This window comes from Rhinopithecus bieti, unplaced genomic scaffold (assembly GCF_001698545.2).
Source record: "Rhinopithecus bieti isolate Rb0 unplaced genomic scaffold, ASM169854v2 scaffold_2453, whole genome shotgun sequence".
Taxonomy (NCBI): domain Eukaryota; kingdom Metazoa; phylum Chordata; class Mammalia; order Primates; family Cercopithecidae; genus Rhinopithecus; species Rhinopithecus bieti.
In genome coordinates, this window is record NW_016804447.1 from 5,908,382 (window position 1) to 5,926,391 (window position 18,010).

At 37.7% G+C, this 18,010-nt stretch overlaps 1 protein-coding gene across 1 annotated transcript in view; it reads right to left on the bottom strand.

The window, feature by feature from the left end:
- CEP83 (centrosomal protein 83) overlaps positions 1–18,010 on the bottom strand; it is a 156,376-nt gene that overhangs the window by 130,895 nt on the left and 7,471 nt on the right. The window contains exons 2-4 of the mRNA XM_017868397.1: positions 11,933–12,151; positions 1,587–1,639; positions 244–357 (exon numbers count right to left, since the gene is read on the bottom strand). The gene's annotated coding sequence lies outside the window, so the exon portion shown is untranslated. The remainder of the gene's footprint in view (positions 1–243; positions 358–1,586; positions 1,640–11,932; positions 12,152–18,010) is intronic.

Here is an 18,010-nt window from a genome sequence, read left to right on the forward strand (position 1 = left end):
AGGGGAGGGGAAAAAATTAACTTGGGGGCAGCAAGAGCAGGAGTTAATAATTAGATACCTATACCCATCCTCCAGCAAAAAGTATTTTAATGTCACTAGTTAAAAGGTCAATCAGGAAACCAAGATAGGAAAGCAAAGAACACTAAAATGGAATCCAGTTAAAATGGAAGAAAGGTTGCTTCAAAGATTACAATTACTTCAAGCACTAATCCTACATAAGAATGAGGAATACTGTACACTGACCTTTGGCAAATCAATCTTAGTAAACTGCAAACACCATCACTGTAAAACACTCAGAATATCCACCTTTCTTCCATAGGGATTTCAAAAGCAGAGGGGCAAACTCTAAAGCTGGTTCTGTCAGGAACAAAGACATAAAATGAGGATTTTGTTCCTTAAATGTCCACCTGCTGCTACTCCTCCTCATTCTTTCCCTCAAACAAATCATCTCTATAGCAACACACTCTAAAAGAATTTGTGGGTGGAAAGCGTATGTTTGTGAAAAAATATGAGAACTGAAGAACATGAGCTATTTTATTTTTTTCTTTAATACAAGAGATACACAATCTATTAGGTTACAACTAAAAAATAAGGAACAGATGAAACAAAAAAATGTTTAAACACAAAAAAATGTAAAAATTGTACAACTGATACTGCAAATGTTTACATGAAAATTCTTTTTACAGATTACAATGACACCTTGTGGTAAGACTTTTCAAATTAGACAAATTATCTGAGAAAATATTTTTTACAGCAGAGACGCAAGAAAACTGGTTTAGAAAATAGGAAAGCTCGAAACCATAGTAATGAGATAATTTGTACAAGTATAATAATATATTTGAAAAATTAAGGTTGAGAAATCAAACTCTTAAAAATGTCACAATATTAGGTAGCCAAAAGCACTTTACAAACTGTAAATACAAGTTGAATATCCCTTATGCAAAATGCTTGGGACCAAAAGGATTTCAGATTTTGAATTTTTTCAGATTTTAGAATATTTGCATATACATAATGAGTATCTTGGGGATGAGATGCAAGTCTAAACATAAAATTCATTTATGTTCCATATATACTTTATACACACACATAGCCTGAAGGTAATTTTATTTTTCCCTTGAGGATGCTTAACAAACTGTATGTTGTGCACCTGCATTTTGACTGCAACCCATCATATGAGGTCAGGTTTGAAATTTTCCACATGGTGTCATGTTGGTGCTCAAAAAGTTTCAGATTTTACAGCATTCTGGATTGTGGGATTAGGGATCCTCAACCTGTATAAAGCATTATACTAGTCCCTTCACTTGAACTGAAATTATTAAATACTCTTCCTTATTCTCTGGTCCCTTATCCCATCTCGTAAAAAAGTCAAGCTGCACCTCTCAAAGCTTCATCTATTACTTGATCTGAATAATACTGAAATTTACACCCCAGTTCCTAACCTCTCTCCGCTTATAAATCCCCCTCTACTCACATGTTCTTTCTACAACAGAAGCGCAAAGATGGGATTTAAGACATATTTTGAATTTACCCAAAATATGGCACCTTGGCATTTGAGAAAAAAGCAGAAGCAAGAAGGTTTATCTCACCTTCCTCTAAAGTAGGTCATAAGATCCTCAATCCAGAGGGGTCCTCCCTATACCTGTAGGAAAGGAGACACAAAGAGGAATCTGAACAAACAGGACTTAGTAAGCTTCCCCCAGTTTGTTACTGCTAGAGCATATCCATTTGTCCTCTAATGATACTTCTGGATGACTGTCCACAAAAAACAGACAGACCCTTTGAAAAAAGCAGCTTACTGATGCAAATTCCACAAGACAGCCAAAAAACTCCGAAGACAAAAGACATGAACTCTCCGGAGCTCTATGGGTCTGTCCATCGTCTGAGAAACCTCAGTATTTACCCTGCCAACGTAGGGCAAGATTATACCCCCTTCTACTACCGCAGCTGCTGCTCTCTTGAAAGTGCCACCTCCTGACTGGAGGCCAACCAACTCAAGCCATTACAGCAACTCATAACAGAACAACTCTGTTCCAAAGGAGAAAACAACAGCTAATTCTACTGCCTGCAACACTCACAGGTCCTGAGTCTGTCCACATGACAACTTCAACTGCTAGCCTAACCAGCATTCACTCCCCTGCCACCTCCACTGGAGCAGGTGCTGGTATCCACAGTTGGGAGACCTGAGACAGACTGTATCACAAGACAACTTGCAGACATTCGCTAGCATCAGCCTGGAGCCCAGTAACCCTGCTGGGTGGCTAGACCCAGAACGGTAATAACAATCACCTCAGTCTGGCTCTTAGGAAGCCCCATCCCTAGGGGAAGGGGGTGACTCCACATCAAGGAATCACCTCGTGGGACAAAAAAAAAAAAAAAAATGTGAACAGCAGTCCTTCAGTTCCAGATCTTTCCACTGAAACACACAAATGAAAAGGAACTAGAAAAGTAATTCTAGTAATATGACAAAACAAAGTTTGACAACAAAAAGATCACACTAGCTCTCCAGCAATGGATCCAAACCAAGAACAAATCTCTGAATTGCCAGATAAAGAATTCGGAAGGTTGATTATTAAGCTACTCAAGGGGGCACCAGAGAAGAGTGAAAACCAACTTGAACAAATAAAAAAATAAAATAAAAAACAGGATATGGATGAAAAAGTCTCCAGAGAAATATGCATCATAAAAACAAGACAACCACAACTTCTGGAAATTAAATACACACTTAGAGAAACACAAAATACACTGGAAAGTTCCAACAACAGAATTAAACAAGTAGAAGAAAGAACTTTAGAGCTCAAAGACAGGGCCCTCGAATTAACCCAATCTGACAAAGACAAAGAAAAAATAATTTTAGCTGGGTGCAGTGGCTCAGCCTATAAGCCCAGCACCTCAGTAGGCCAAGGCAGGTGGACCACGAGGTCAGGAGATCAAGACCATCCTGGCTAACACGGTGAAATCTCATCTCCACTAAAAATACAAAAAATTAGCCAGGCATGGTGGTGCACACCTGTAGTCCCAGTTACTCAAGAGGCTGAGGCAGGAGAATCACTTAAACCTGGGAGAATGAGGTTGCAGTGAGCCAAGATCGTGCCACTGCGCTCCAGCCTGGGCAACAGGGAGATTCCATCTCAAAAAAAAAAAGAAAGAAAAGAAAGAAAAGAAAAGAAAAGAAAAGAAAAGAAAGAGAAAAGAAAAGTTATTTTAAAAAATGAATAAAGCCTCCAAGAAACTTGGGATGTTAAAAGACCCAACATAAGAATAACTGCTGTCCCTAAGGAAGAAGAGAAATCTAAAAGTTTAGAAAACTATTTGAGGGAATAATTGAGGAAAACTTCCCTGGTTTTGATAGAGATCTAGACATCCAAATACAAGCAGCTTGGCCAGGTGTGGTGGCTCATGCCTGTAATCCAGCACTTTGGGAGGCCAAGGTGGGAGGATCACTCAAGGTCAGGAGTTTGAGACCAGCCTGGCCAAGATGGTGAAACCTCGACTAAACAAATATATATATATATATATTAGCCAGGCATGGTGGCATGCACCTGTAGTCCCAGCTAGGAGGCTGAGGCAGGACAATCACCTGAACCTGGAAGGCGGAGGCTGCAAGGAGCCAAGATCGCGCCACTGCACTCCAGCCTGGGCGACAGAGTGAGACTTGGTCTAAAACACACAACACACACACACAACACACACACAACACACACACACACACACACAAGAAGCTCAAAGAACACCCAGGAAATTTATCACAAAAAGATCAACACCAAGGCACACAGTCATCAGGTTATCTAAAGTCATGACAAAGGAAAGAATCTTAACAGCTGTGAGGCAAAAGCATCAGGTAATCTACAAAGGAAAACCTAATAGATTAACAGCAGATTTTTCAGCAGAAACCCTACAAGCTAGAAGGAATTGGGTCCTACCTTTAGTCTCCTTAAACAAAAAATTGTCAACCAATAATTCTGTATCCAGCAAAACTAAACTTCATAATGAAAGAGCAATAAAGTCTTTTTCAGACAAACAAATGCTCAGAGAATTCACCACTACCACCAAGCCAGCACTACCAGAACTGCTAAAAGGAGCTCTGACTTTTGAAACAACCTCAAAACATCAAAACAGAACCTTCCTTAAAGCATAAATCTCACAGGACCTACAGAAAAATAACACAATGTAAACAAAAAAAAAAGGTAATCAGGCAACAACTAGTATGATGAACAGAACAGTATCTCACATCTCAATACTGTTGTTGAATGTAAATTGCCTAAATGTTTCACTGAAAAGATACAGAGGCCAGCATGGTGGCTCACACCTGTAATCCCAGCACTCTGGGAAGCCGAGGTGGGCAGATCACCTGAGGTCAGGAGTTCAAGACCAGCCGGGCCAACACGGTGAAAGCCTGTCTCTACTAAAAATAAAAAAAATTAGCCAGGCATGGTGGCAGGCACCTGTAATCCCAGCTACTCAGGAGGTTGAGGCATGAGAATCACCTGAACCCGGGCAGCAGACGTTGCAGTGAGCCGAGATCATGTCATTGTACTCCAGCCTGGGTGACAGAGTGAGGCTCTGTCTCAATTAAAAAAAAAAAAAAAAAAGATGCAGAATAACAGAATGGATAAAAATCCACCAAGCATCTGCTGCCTTCAAGAGACTCACCTAATACGTAAGGACTCATATAAACTTATAAGGTAAAGGGGTGGAAAAAGATATTGCACACAAATGGAAACCAAAGGTGAGCAGGAATAGCTCTCCTTATATCAGACAAAACAAACTTTAAAGCAACAACAGTTTAAAAAGACAAAGAGGGACATTATATAGTGATAAAAGGATTAGTCCAACAGGAAAATATCACAATCCCAAAAACATATACACCTAACAGTGTAGTTCCCAAATTTATAAAACAATTACTACTAGACCTAAGAAATGAGATAGATGGCAACAAAATAATAGTGAAGGACTTCAATACTCCACCAACAGCACTGGACAGGTCATTAAGACAGAAAGTCAACAAAGAAACAATGGACTAAACCCTAAAACAAATGAACTTAACAGATATTTACAGAACATTCTACCCAACCATTGCAGAATATATTATTTTCATCAACACATGGAACATTCTCCAAGACAGACCACAAAACAATTCTCAATAAATTTAAGAAAATCAAAATTATATCAAATATTCTCTAAGACCACAGCAGAATAAAATTAGAAATTAAATCCAAAGGAACCTTCAAAACTATACAAATATATGGAAATTTAAACTTGCTCACGATTGACCTCTGGGTCAACAATGAAATCAAGAGGGAAATTTTAAAATTCTTTGAACTGAACAGTAACAGTGACACAACCTATCAACCCTCTGGGATACAGCAAATACAGTGGTGCTAAGAGGAAAGTTCATAGCAATCAATGCTTACATCAAAAAGTCTGAGAAAGCACAAATAGACTACCAAACCTCACACCTCATGAAATTAGAGAAACAAGAACAGACCAAACCAAAACCAAGCAGAAGAAAAGAAATAACAAAGATCAGGGCAGAACTAAATGAAATTGAAACAACAACAACAACAAAATAATACAAAAGATAAATGAAACAAAAAGCTGGTTCTTTGAAAAGACAAAATTGACAGACCATTAGCGAGATTACCAAGAGAACAGAGTAGATCCAAACAACTCAATTAGAAACAAAAAAGGAGATATCAAAAGTGATAACACAGAAATACAAAAGATCATGCTTTTGTAGGGCTACTATAAACATCTTTATGCACACAAACTAGAAAACCTAGAGGATATGGATAAATTCCTGGAAATATACAAGCCTCCTAGATTAAACGAGGAAGAAATAGACACTAACTCCGAACAGGTCAATAACAAGTAGCAAGATTGAAACAGTAATAAAAAAAAAAAAAAGCCAACAACAACAACAAAAATGTCCAGGACCAGATGGATTCACAGCTGAATTCTATCAGACGTTCAAAGAAGAATTGGTATGAATCCTACCGAAGCTATTCCAAAACACAAAGAGGGAATCCTCCCTAAATCATTCTATGAAGCCAGTATTACCCTAATAACAAAACCAGGCAAGGACATAATAAAAAAAGAAAACCACACACCAATATCCCTGACGAACAAAGATGCAAAACTCCTCAACAAAATACTAGCTAACCAAGTCCAACAACATGTCAAAAAGAAAATACACCATGATCAACTGGGTTTCATACCAGGGATGCAGGGTTGGCTTAACAAATGAAAGTCAATAAATGTACCATATAAAGACACCATATAAACAGAATTAAAAACAAAAACCGCATGATCATCTCAACAGACGCAGAAAAAGCATGACAAAATTCAGATCTCTTTGTGATTAAAACCATCTGCAACATCGGCATAGAAGGGACATACCTTAATAAAAGCCATCTATGACAAACCCACAGCCAACATTACACTGAACAGTGAAAAGTTGAAAGCATTCCCCCCAAGAACTAGAACAAGACAAGGATGTCCACTTTCACCACTTCTATTCAACATAGTAATGGAAGTCCTAGCCAGAACAACCAAAGAAGAGAAAGAAATCAAGGGCATCCAAATTGGTAAAGAGGAAGTCAAAGTGTTGCAGATTGCTGATGACATGATTGTATACCTAGAAAACCCTAAACACTCAGCCAAAAAGCTCCTAGAACTGGTAAATGAATTTGGCAAAGTTTCAGGATACAAAATTGATGTACACAGATGAGTAGCTCTGCTGTATACCAACAACCACCAAGCTGAGAATCAAATCAAGAACTCAACCCCTTTTACGATAGCTGCAAAAAATAGAATAAAATACTTAGGAATATACCTAATCAAGGAGGCGAAAAGACCTCTGCAAGGAAAACTACAAAAAAACGCTGAAAGAAATCATAGACGACACAAACTAATGGAAATATATGCCATGCGCATGGATGGGTAGAATAAATATTGTGAAAATGACCATACTGCCAAAAGCAATCTACCAATTCAAAGCAATTCCCATCAAAATGCCATCATCATTCTTCACAGAACTAGAAAACAACAATCCTAAAATTCACATGGAACCAAAAAAGAGCCTGCAAAGCAAGGCTAAGCACAAAAAACAAATCTGGAGGTATCACATTACCTGACTTCAAACTATACTACCAAGGCTATAGTTACCAAAACAGCATGATACTGGCATAAAAACAGGCACATAGATCAGTGGAACAGAATAGACAACCCAGAAACAAAGCCAAGTACTCACAGTCAACTGATATTTGATAAAGCAAACAAAAACATAACGCAGAGAAAGGACAACCTATTCAACAAATGGTGCTGGGACAATTGGCAAGCCACATGTAAAAGAATGAAAGCGGAATCTCAACTCTCACCTTATGGAAACATCAACTCAAGATGGATTAAAGACTTAAATCTAAGACCTGAAACCAGAAAAATTCTAGAAAATCACATCAGAAAAACTCTTCTAGACATTGGCTTAGGCAAAGAGTTCATGACCAAGAATCAAACGCAACAAAAATGAAAATAAATGGATGGAACTTAATTAAACTAAAAGCTTCAGCACAGCAAAAGAAATAATCAGCAGAGTGAACAGGCAACCCACAGAGTGGGAGAAAATATTCACAAACTATGCATCTCACAAAGGACTAATAACCAGAATCTACAAGGAACTCAAACAAATCTGCAAGAAAAAAAAAATTCCCATCAAAAACTGGCAAAAGGACATGAACAGACAATTCTCAAAAGATATACAAATGGCCAACACACATATGAAAAAATGCTCAACATCACTATCAGGCAAACGCAAATCAAAACCACAATGTGCTACCACCTTACTCCTCCAAGAATGGCCATAATTTAAAAACCAAAAAATGATAGATGGTGATGGAGATGTGGTGAAAAGGGAACACTTTTACACTGCTGGTGGGAAGGTAAACTAGTACAACCACTATAGAAAACAGCGTGGAGATTCCTTAAAGAACTAAAAGTATACCGGGCAAGGTGGCTCACACCTGTAATCCCAGCACTTTGGGAGGCTGAGGTGGGCGGATCACGAGGCCAGGAGATGGAGACCATCCTGACGAACACGGTGAAACCCCATCTCTACTAAAAATACAAAAAAAAAATGACCCAGGCATGGTGGTGGGTGCCTGTAGTCCCGGCTACTCGGGAGGCTAAGGCAGGGGAATGGCGTGAACCCGTGAGGCGGAGCTTGCAGTGAGCAGAGATCGCACCACTGCACCCCAGCCTGGGCGACAGAGCAAGACTCCATCTCAAAAAAAAAAAAAGTAAAAGTAGAACTACCATTTGATCCAGCAATCTCACTATTGGGCATCTACCCAGAGGAAAAGAAGGCATTATATGAAAAAGACACTCGAACATGCAAGTTTACAGCAGCACATTTGCAACTGCAAAAATATGGAATCAGCCTAAATGCCCATCAACCAATGAGTAGATAAAGAAAACGTGGTGTATATATATATACCATGCAATACTAGTCAGCCATAAAAAGGAATGAAATAATGGCATTCACGGCAACCAAGATAGAGTTGGAGGCCATTATTCTAACTGAAATAACTCAGGAATGGAAAACCAAACACCGTATGTTCTCATAAGTGGGAGCTAAGCTATGAGGATGCAAAAGCATAAGAATGATATAATGGACTCTGGGGACCTGGGGAGAAGGGTGGGAGGGGGTGAGGGTTAAAAGACTGCACACTGGGTGCATGTACACCACTCAAGTGATGGGTACAGCAAAATCTCAGAAATCACCACTAAAGAAGTTATCCATGTAACCAAACATCACCTGTTCGCCCAAAACTATTGAAATAATAATTTTTTTTAGAAAAACACAGAAAGAAAGTTTTCCCTGTTTATTTCAGTCGTCATTTCTGAAGACTCATATAAAGTAAAGCTTTCATTAAATAAATGTGTATGCTTTCCTCTTGATAATCTGTCTTTTGTTATAGGGGTCTCAGTCATGAATCCAGTAATAGGTGAGGAAAAGTTATCACATTTTATCCACTACATCAACTTAACAAGAATTCAGATCATTAGGTTCAAATTTTCTACTTGTCTCCTTAAAAAAGTCAGTTTACCACTATCCTCCTCTCATTTAACCACTAACAATCCTCTATCCTCTATTTGTAACAAATTAATCCTGCTGATTCTTCTTCATCTATTTGTTGAATATAATCATTCTTCCCCATTTTGAGAGCCATCACACTCCAGTGCCGAATCTTAAATACTTTACACTTAACAGAAGCCTCCTAGATGGTGTCCCAGACTTTAGTCTTTTCTCATTCTTACATAGCCTACAAGTATCACCAAAACAATCTTTCTCATACACTGCCTTTGTCACTATAACTCCTATGATAATCCTTACTCTTTTCTGACTCAAATCAAAATTTCCCAGCTAAACTCACAGCCCTGTATGAGCCAGCTCCCTATACAAATTCAAACATTTTGCTGCCCCACAGGACCCCTGTGCTACTGTGAATTCAGTTTACTTTACAGACTCTCAAACACGTTTCTCTTTGCCTTCAAAACTTTGTTCATACAGTTATGCCAAATTAAAATACCTTCTTAAATCCTGTCAGTTAATCCACAAATCACAATCACAGTCAAACCTGAAACCCTACAGTCTGCAAAATCACAAAACTATTTTCAGAGTTTTAGTTGCTCTAAAAGTGAATAAAAAGAGTAGCTTTTGCCCATGTGCTTCATAGGTTCCGGCCTTCCTTGTGCTTGCTGCAGGATATTTATCCTATATATACATATATATTTTTTTGAGACGGAGCCTGACCCTCTCACCCAGGCTAGAGTACAATGGCGCAATCTCAGCTCACTGCAACCTCTGCACCCCGGGTTCAAGTGATTCTCCTGCCTCAGCCTCCCAAGTGGCTGGGATTACAGGCACGCACCACGCCTGGCTATTTTTTGTATTTTTAGAGACAGGGTTTCACTGTGTTGGCAAGGCTGGTCTCGAACTCCTGACCTCAAGTGATCCACCCACCTCGGCCTCCCAAAGTGCTGGGATTACAGGCATGAGTCACTGTGCCCGGCCTAATTTATTCCATATTCTATAATGTCTGCACTTTTCCCCTCCAGATGCTTTATAACTATATAAACTATCTTCAACTGTTTTGGTCATCTTCATAGCTCCGAATTCCAGTAAACTGTTAATGACAGTAAGGTGATCCACAAAATTTCTATAATGTAAATCCTACTCTCCCATAGGCTTATAATGTAATTTCAGAGAAACCTTGGGGAAGGATGTCACCGAGAACACTGTTTGCTAACCAATTATGCATGCATTAAAGATAGTTATCAAGAAATTTCTACCTCAGGCCAGGCATGGTGGCTCACGCCTGTAATCCCAGTACTTTGGGAGGCTGAGGTGGGCAGATCACCTAAGGTCGGAAGTTTGAGATCAGCCTGGCCAACATGGTGAAACCCCTTCTCTACTAACAATACAAAAATTAGCCAGGCATGGTGGCAGGCATCTGTAATCGCAGCTACTCAGAGGCTGAGGCAAGAGAATCACTTGAACCTGGGAGGCGGAGGTTCCAGTGGCCCAAGATCACGCCACTGCACTCCAGCCTGGGCAACAAGAGCAAAACTCCAACTCAAAAAACAGAAAAGAAATTTCTACCTGGAGGACAGTTTACTAAGCAAAAGCTTTCAAAATGAATGTATCTTGTGACTTAGTAACTCTAATTTTAGGAATTAATCCTGAGAAACTAATTAGAGATGCAGAAACATTTATGTTCAAGAATCTTCTTTTATTTGTCATTCAGTAAATGTTTATTGAGTGCATCCTAAATTCCATGTAGGAGTGGAGGACAGAATCAGTTCTTATCCTCATGGTACTAACTTAATAGTGGTGTTTACAATGGAAAGAGACTATTAAAAAAGTAGGTCATGGCCAGGTGTGGTGGCTCATGCCTGTAACCCCAGCATTTTGGGAGGTCGAGGTGGGAGAATCACTTCATCCCAAGAGTTCAAGATCAGCCTGGGCAACATAGTGAGACTCTATATCTATAATTGTTTTTAAAAAGCAGGTTACAATAGCAAGATATGCCATATTTGTGGATCAGAAAATTCAATATTGTTAAGAAGTTAATTTCTCCCAAATTCAATGCAATGTCATTCAAAATACTGAGGTAGTTTTCATAGAAATTAACAAGCTGATTCTAAAATTCATATGGAAACACAAGGGACCTAGAAGAGCCAAAAAAAAAAAAAAACTTTGAAAAAGAACAAAGTTAGAAGACTTGTATTATCTGTTCACTTATTAAAGTGCATAGAAATTAAAGTGCATAGAAATAAAAATTATGTAGTATTACATCAGAGTCACAAAAATCCATTAAACAGAAAAGACTGTCCTGAAATACAGTCAAATATAAACAGTCAATTGATTTCTGACAAAAATGCAGTCAGTTCAGTGAAGAAAAAATAGTCTTTTCAAAAAATGGTCCTGGAACAATTGCCTTTTCCATATACACACACACACACACACACACACACACAAAGAACTTCAAGTTGCTCCTTACACCATGTACAAAAATAGAATCAAAATAAATCAGAGGCCTGAATTAAAAACCTAAACTATAAACCTCCTAAAAAAAATACAGGAGAAAATCATTTTGATCTTGGGTTAAGACTTCTCAGATATAACACCAAAAGCACAATCCAAAAAAGAAAAAACTGACAAACTGAATTTCATCAAAATGAAGAACTTCAAAATCCACTACTCTTCAAAATCCACTGTTACATAAGTGAAAAGATATACCAGACTCGGGAAAAACTGTAAATCATAAATCTGATAAAGGACTTGCACCCAGAATAAAGAACTCTCAAAACTAAATGATAGGAAAACAAACAATCAAAAATTTTTAATGAGCAAAACATTTAAATGGACACTCACCAAAAACGATTAAGTAAACATTTGTTTGTATTTTCCAAGTACTCCAGTTTCCTCTTCTCATATCCTAAAGATGTGCACGTTAGGGTCACTGGGAGATCGAAATTGTCCCAGTAGGCATGAGTATGGGTGTGTGTTTAAGTGCACCATGCAATGGAATGTCAACCTGTCCACAGTTGGTTCCATGCCAGGACAGGCTCTGGCCACCAGAAAGCCTGAACCCTAGAGCAGGTTGGAAAATGAATGAATGAATTAATTGATTAATTAATACAAATTATTGCAAAATGAAATTTCAAATAAAGTATATAGTCATGTAAATGCATGACAATACATTATGTAGTACAAAAAGCACTCTTATCAAGCCTGCCATATTTGTGATTATTTTTGAACTGCACGATAGTAAGAGGTGCCTCTTATAATTTTTGTTTTGCAAACATTTATTTCTTGGTTTAATCCACCACCACTATGACCATATCACTCACTGGTTAACCAAAAATTAGGTAAGTAACTATCTTACTTGTTTTTACTAATCTTTCTTAAACATTACAGCTCACATTTATTTCAATGTTTAATGTAGGAAGTGTCTTGGGTATTTATTTAGAAGTTTGATGACGTTTTTTGACCAGAGATATGCCATAGGAATTTAACTATTGTTTTTCTCAATTAGCCTAGGGTTGGTTTCATTATACATCATTTCACTTAAAGTCAGTTTCCAAGAACCTATCAATAACGTTAAGTGACAGCCGGGCGTGGTGGCTCACGCCTGTAATCCCAGCACTTTGGGAGGCCGAGGCAGGGAGATCACGAGGTCAGGAGATTGAGACTATCCTGGCCAACATGGTGAAACCCCATCTCTACTAAAAATACAAAAATTAGCCAGGTGTGGTGGTGCGCACCTATAGTCCCAGCTACTCGGAAGGCTAAGGCAAGAGAATCACTTGAACCCGACAGGCAGAAGTTGCAGTGAGCCGAGATCGTGCCACTGTACTCCAGCCTGGCAACAGAGCAAGACTCCATCTCAAAAAAAATAAAAATAAATGTTAAATGATGACATACTGTATATGAAATATGCAGTGGGAGTTCCAGAAGGTCAGGAAAGAAAGAGGCAGAAAAGAAGTTTTGAAGAAATAATCGCCAAACACTTCCCTAATTTAATGAAAAACATTAACTGACACATCTAAACAGCCCAACAAATCCAAAGAAACCTGCAAATGCTGAAAGACAAAAAGGAAATCTTAAAAAAGGAACGAGAGAAAAATGACTTCACATACAGGGCAACATTATTAACGCCGATTGCTCATCAGAAATGACATGGAATAAAACAAATTTTAAAAGAAACACCAAAAACTTACCACTAAAATTTCTATATTCAGCAAAACTGCCCTTCAAAAATGAAGATGAAATAAAGATATTTCCAGATAGATAACCAAAGATGAAGAGAAGTCATTGGTGTGAGACATGCCTTATGAGAAATAACAAAGGAAGTCCTTCAGGATAAAAGTCACACCATAGAATAACTTTAATCTAGGCTGGGCACAGTGGCTCATGCCTGTAATCGCAGCACTTTGAGAGGCCAAGGTGGGTGGCTCACTTGAGCTCAAAAGTTCGAGACCAGCCTGGGCAACATGGCAAAACCCCGTCTCTACAAAAAAATAGCCAGGTGTGGTGGCACGTGCCTGTAGTTCCAGCTACTTGAGAGGCTGAGGCAGGAGGATTGCTTGAACTGGGTGAGCAGAGGCTGCAGTGAGCCAAGATCACACCATTGCACTCCAGCCTGGAAAACAGAAGGAGAACCTATATGAAAAAAAAGAAAAATAATACTCTATAGGAGACTGAAGCTCATTGGAAACTGTAATCACATCGGTAAATATTAAAGACTCTAAAAATATAATTATTTTCACTTCATCTCCTTTAAAGACATAAGACTACATAAAGGAATAATTATAGTACTGTATCGCTGGGTTTGTAATACATACAGCTGTAATATATAAAATAATAATAGCACCAAAAAGAGAAAAAAGAGATACACTGAAGAAAAGTTTCTATAATTTATCAGAATTTAGTATTATTCTGAAGGAGACTGTAATTAAGTTAAAAGGCATATTGTAATCCCTAAAATATAGCAAAAGAAATCAACAGAATTAAAAGATACACTAAAGAATATTTAACACAGAAAGATGGCAAAGAGGAAAAAGCAAAAAACAAATGAGACAAATAGAAAACAAATATGAAAAATGCAGACGTAAATCCAATAATATCAACAATTACATTAAATGTGAATGAACTAAACACTCTATTCAAAGGGGGGATTATGTTAGAATGGATTACAAAACCTAACTATAGGCTGTCAACAAGAGATAAATCTTCAATTCAAAGACACAAATAGGTTAAAAATTAAAAGGATTAAAAAAAAATACACCATAGAAGCAGTAACCATAAAAAAACTAGAGTGGCTACAGCACCAAGAAAAATAGATTTTAAGATAAGAAATATTATAGACAAAGGAGGACATTTCATAATGAAAAAAGGGTCACTATATCAGGAAGATATAACAATAACTGTCCATCTAACAAAAGAACTCCAAAATACATGAAGCAAAAAAAATAGAGATAATTTAAAAGAGAAATAGATAATTCAACAAAAACAGTTGAAGACTGCAATGACTGATAGAATGAAACAGAAAATCTGCAAGGATATAGAAGACTTGACTAACCTCATCAATAAACTTGATATAACTGACAGAAAATACCACCCAATGATTACAGAATATACATCTTTTTCACACACACAAAGAAAATTTTCCAGGATACACCACATACTGGGGCACAAGACAAGTCTCGATAAAATTTAAAAGATTGAGCTCATAAAAAATGTGTTATCTGATCACAATGGAATTAGTCATCCAAACAAAAATAAATCTGGGAACACCTCAATTATTGGTAAATTTAAAAACATACCTCTAAATAACCCATTGATCAAAGAAGAAATTGCAAGGAAAAATTTTAAATATATTTCAAATTGAATGAAAACAAAACACAGCAAACCAAAAAGTACAGAACGCAACTAAAGCAGTGCTTAGAGGAAAATGTCTAGTTTTAAACATTTATATGAGAAAAGAAAAAAGGTCTCAAACCAATAATCTAAGCTTCCATCTTAGGAAACTAGAAAAACAAGGAGCAGAAGGGACATTAAACCCAAAACAAGCAGAAAATAATAATTTTAGCATGGAAATCAGTGAAGTAGAAAATATAAATATGAAAATAATCAATGACATAAAACTTGGTTCTTTGGAAAGAGCAACAGAATCGGGGGGGAAAAAAAAAAACTTCGCTAGACTGACCAAGAAAATAAGAGATACAAATTACCAAAATCAAGAATGAAAGAGGGAGAATTATTGCCCACCTTAAATTATTAACTTAAAGGATTTCTTAATACAAACTTTGTATCAACAAACTAGATAATTTATATGAAATGGACTACACTTCCTAGAACATACAAATTACCAAAACTCTAGAAGAAAGAGAAAATCTGAAAAGACCTATAACAAGAAGTGAAGAAACTGAATTAATAATTTTAAATATTCCCACAAAGAAATGGCCAGGCCCCCATAACTGCACTAATGAAAGCTATCAAACATTTAAAGCAGTAAGAGCAAGATCACGAGAATCCAACAGACTAATATCCCTCAGGAACATATATGCAAAATTCCTTAACAATAATCAGACAAACCATATTCAACAACATATAACAGAGATTATATAGCACGGACTGGGTATGGTGGCTTAAGCCTGTAGTCCCAGCACTTTGGGAGTCCAAGCAGGTAAACCGCTTGACCTAAGGAGTTCAAGAACAGCCCAGGCAACATGGCAAAACCCTGTCTCTACAAAAAATACCAAAAAAGAAAAAGAAAGAAAAATAGCCAGGTGTGGTGGCATGAGCCTGTAGCCCCAGCCACTGGGGAGGCTGAGGCAGGAGAAACACATGAGTCCAGGAGTTCAAGGCTGCAGTGAGCCAAAATCACACCATTGCACTTCAGCCTGGGTCACAGAGCAAGACTCTGTCTCAAACGCTAAAAAAAAAAAAAAAAAAAGGTTTTACAGCATGACCAAGTGCGATCTGTCCCAGCAATACAAGATGGGTTTAATCTCCAATAATCAATTAATATATAACATATTAACAGAATAAAAATCATGTAACCATATCAGATGCAGGAAAAAACATGACAAAATCTAACACCCACTCATGATTAAAAACTCGCAACAAACTAGGAACATAAGGGAGCTTCCTTAACCTTCTTCAAAGGACATCTATAGAAAATCTAGAGCTAACATTATACCTGATGGTAAAAATATGCATGTTTTCCCCCTAAGACTGGGAGCAATGCAATGCACATTCAACACTTCTCTTCAACATCGTACTGGAGGGTCTAACCCAAAATTAAAGCAAAATGAAGAAATAAATAACACTGAGAATGGAAAGAAAAGTATCAGTTTTGAGATATGATCATCTATGTACAAACAATATGCAAAAATTGGCAGCATTTTTTTTTTTTTTAAGACGGAGTCTCGCTCTGTCCTCTAGGCTGGAGTGCAGTTGGAGTGATCTCGGCTCACTGTAAGCTCCGCCTCCCAGGTTCACACCATTCTCCTGCCTCAGCCTCCCAAGTAGCTGGGACTACAGGTGCCCACCACCACACCCAGCTAATTTTTTTGTATTTTTAGTAGAGACGGGGTTTCACCGTGTTAGCCACAATGGTCTCGATCTCCTGATCTCATGATCCACCCGCCTCGGCCTCCCAAAGTGCTGGGATTACAGGCGTGAGTCACCACACCTGGCTGGTTGCATTTCTTTATGCTAACAACGAACAATTTGAAATCAAATCATGAAAACTCCATTTCTGGGCCAGGCACAGTGGCTCATGCCTGTAATCCCAAAAGTTTGGGAGGCCAAGGCAGGCGGATCACAAGGTCAGGAGATCGAGACCATCCCGGCTAACACTGTGAAACCCCGTATCTACTAAAAATACAAAAAATTAGCCAGGCGTGGTGGCACGTGCCTGTAGTCCCAGCTACTCGGAAGGCTGAGGCAGGAGAATGGCAGGAACCCAGGAGGCAGAGGTTGCAGTGAGTTGAGATTGCGCCACTGCACTCCAGCCCGGGTGACAGAGCGAGACTCCATCTCAAAAAAAAAAAAAGAAAACTCCATTTCTAAGAGCATCAAAATTATAAGTCTTAGGAATAAATTTAACCAAAGAAGTGCAAGATTTGTACACTGAAAAGTGAAAAACATTATTAAGAGAAATTAAAGATCTAAGTAAATGGAGAGATATTACATGTTCATGGACTGGAAGACTCAAGTTTTTTAAGTTGGTGATTCTTCCCAGATTGACGGACAGATTCAGGGCAAATCCTACAAATATTAGATTTGTTTTTGTAGAAATTAACAAGCTGATCCTAAATTGTATATGGAAATGGAAAGAACATAGCACCAATTTTGAAAAAGAAGAAAATGTTACACTACTCATTTTGAAACTTACTATAAAACTGCAGTTATCAAGACAGAATGGTGTTGGAGTAAGGACAGGTTTATAGACATGAGTCTAGGAATAAATTCTTACATTATAGTCAACTGATATTTTACAAAGATGCCAATACAATTGAAGAGAAAAGAACAGTCTTTTAACAAATGGTACTAGATAATTTGGCATTCACATTTTTAAAAAATGAACTTAGATCCTCTTCTTACATATTTGCACGGTTAATTCAATATGAATCTTAGATTTAAAGGAAAGAGCTCAAAGAAAACCAAGAGAAAAATCTTTGGGACCTTGGATTAGGCAAAAAGTTCTTATACATAACATGAAAGCACATGCCACACACACAAAAGAAATGACTTCATTAAAAACTTTTGCACTTCAAAAGACACCAGTAAAAATATGAAAAGCCAAGACATCAACTGGGAGAAATCTTTGCAAATCTTATCTTTGATATTAAAAACAATACAAACTTTTATCCAGAATATATAAAGAACTTACAACTCAGTAAGACCAAAAAAAAAAAAAAAAAAAAAAAAAAAAAAAAA